The sequence below is a fragment of the Lacerta agilis genome, chromosome 2, assembly GCF_009819535.1.
Source record: "Lacerta agilis isolate rLacAgi1 chromosome 2, rLacAgi1.pri, whole genome shotgun sequence".
Taxonomy (NCBI): domain Eukaryota; kingdom Metazoa; phylum Chordata; class Lepidosauria; order Squamata; family Lacertidae; genus Lacerta; species Lacerta agilis.
In genome coordinates this window covers 117,581,513-117,584,232 of record NC_046313.1, presented here as the reverse complement: position 1 = coordinate 117,584,232, position 2,720 = coordinate 117,581,513, and the positions used below count along the sequence as shown (strand labels likewise).

The 2,720-nt window shown below is 41.7% G+C and overlaps 1 pseudogene; it reads right to left on the bottom strand.

The window, feature by feature from the left end:
* Positions 1-498: 498 nt before the first annotated feature.
* Positions 499-2,486, bottom strand: LOC117042210 (annotated as a pseudogene).
* Between the last annotated feature and the right edge of the window lie 234 nt (positions 2,487-2,720).

Sequence of the window (2,720 nt, the reverse complement as noted above, 5' to 3'; positions counted from 1 at the left end):
ATGATGTATAGATGGTACATCACACCAGTAAAAATGGCAAAAATGTATAAAACTGGGTTAGATACATGTTGCAAATATAAGAAAAAAGAAGGTACTTTTATCATAGGTTGTGGGAATCCAGAGAAGTAAAAAAAAAAAGGGAGATGATATATAATGAATTGAAAAAAATGTTTTAAATTACATAAAAAACCAGAAGCTTTTTTGTTAGGGATTAAAATTACATAAAAAACCAGAAGCATTTTTGTTAGGGATCTTAGGACAAGACCTGCAAAGGAAAACAAAGAACTTATTTATGTATGCTACAACAGAGGCAAGAGTCTTGTTAGCACAAGGATGGAAGAACGAGGATGTCCCAACGAAAGAACAATGGCAAGAGTAACTGATGAGCTATGCGGAACTGGCAAAGTTAACATACAACCTAAGAGAGAAGGAGAACCGTGACTTTAAAAAGAATGAATTAAGTTCTTAACCCGAGGTACCACTGCCCCTCCTTCTGAAGCTCTTTCCACATTCCAAGCTCTGATAGGGTTTCTCCTGGTATGAATTATTTGATGGGAAATGAGACTATCCTTCCTTGTGAAGCTCTTCCCACATTCCAAGCACTGGTTTTTCCCCTGTATGAATTCTTTGATGGGAAGTGAGATGGGAGTTTTGACTGAAGTTCTTTCCACATTCCAAGCAATGATAGGGTTTCTCCCCTGTATGAATTCTTCGATGGGAAGTGAGATTGTGGCTGTGACTGAAGCTCTTTCCACATTCTAAGCACTGAAAGGGTTTCTCCCCTGTATGAATTCTTTGGTGGGAAGTGAGATGGGAGTTTTGACTGAAGTTCTTTCCACATTCCAAGCACTGATAGGGTTTCTCCCCTGTATGAATTATTCGATGGGAAGTGAGATTTTGGCTGTGACTGAAGCTCTTTCCACATTCCAAGCACTGATAGGGTTTCTCCCCTGTATGAATTTTTTGATGGGAAGTGAGATAGGAGTTGCGACTGAAGTTCTTTCCACATTCCAAGCACTGATAGGGTTTCTCCCCTATATGAATTTTTTGATGGGTATTGAGATGGGAGATGTGACTGAAGCTCTTCCCACATTCCAAGCACTGGCATGGTTTCTCCCCTGTATGAATTCTTTGATGGGAAGTGAGATGTTCCTTCCGACCGAAGCTCTTTCCACATTCCAAGCATTGATAGTGTTTCTCCCCTGTATGAATTCTTTGATGAAAAATGAGATGGGTGCTCTGACTGAAGTTCTTTCCACATTCCAAGCACTGATAAGGTTTCTCCCCTGTATGAATTCTTTGATGGGAAGTGAGTTGGGAGTTGTGACTGAAGTTTTTTCCACATTCCAAGCACTGATAGGGTTTCTCCCCTGTATGAATTCTTCGATGGGAAGTGAGTTGGGAGTTGTGACTGAAGTTCTTTCCACATTCTAAGCACTGAAAGGGTTTCTCCCCTGTATGAATTCTTTGATGGGAAGTGAGATGGGAGTTTTGACTGAAGTTCTTTCCACATTCCGAGCACTGATAGGGTTTCTCCCCTGTATGAATTTTTTGATGGGACGTGAGATAGGAGTTGCGACTGAAGTTCTTTCCACATTCCAAGCACTGAAAGGGTTTCTCCCCTATATGAATTTTTTGATGGGTATAGAGATGGGAGATCTGACTGAAGCTCTTCCCACATTCCAAGCACTGGCATGGTTTCTCCCCTGTATGAATTCTTTGATGGGAAGTGAGATGTTCCTTCCGACTGAAGCTCTTTCCACATTCCAAGCATTGATAGTGTTTCTCCCCTGTATGAATTCTTTGATGAAAAATGAGATGGGTGCTCTGACTGAAGCTCTTTCCACATTCCAAGCACTGATAGGGTTTCTCCCCTGTATGAATTCTTTGGTGGGAAGTGAGATGGGAGTTTTGACTGAAGTTCTTTCCACATTCCAAGCACTGATAGGGTTTCTCCCCTGTATGAATTATTCGATGGGAAGTGAGATTGTGGCTGTGACTGAAGTTCTTTCCACATTCCAAGCACTGATAGGGTTTCTCCCCTGTATGAATTTTTTGATGGGAAGTGAGATGTTCCTTCCGACTGAAGCTCTTTCCACATTCCAAGCATTGATAGTGTTTCTCTCCTGTATGAATTCTTTGATGGGAAGTGAGTTGGGAGTTGTGACTGAATCTCTTCCCACATTCTGAGCACTGATAGCCACTCTTCCCACTGTGAGTTCTTTGATAGGAACGGGAACTCTGACTCGAGCTCTCTCCATACTCCCAATTTTGATATGGCTTCTCCACTGTGTGGATTTTGTCATGGTCTCCCCCATCCTTCATTTCCAATTCATCACCACCTATAACAAAGAGAGAAACTAATTAGATCCTCAGGAAGAAACAGAGCCCCCAATTATTGAACAAGGCTAATGAACATTTGGGAAAGAGGAAGAATAGAAGATGTGAGGTCTTTCTACAGAGGTCACAGCCTTTGTCGACCAGCATTCACAGACATATTTATGTGAACTCTTTTCTAGGATGGATTTTTGTTGCCACAATCATGAAATCCACTTCAACATTCGTCTTCTCTTTAAAAAATGGGAAGATGCTAAAACAGAAACCCAAACCTGACAGAAGTTACCTCAACTTCCCTAGGAACTCTGTGTGTGAATGTTGCCTCCAAGGTGATATGGAAAAGGTGACTGTCACTCCAGGAGGCCGTTTCCCCCCCAGTTAGG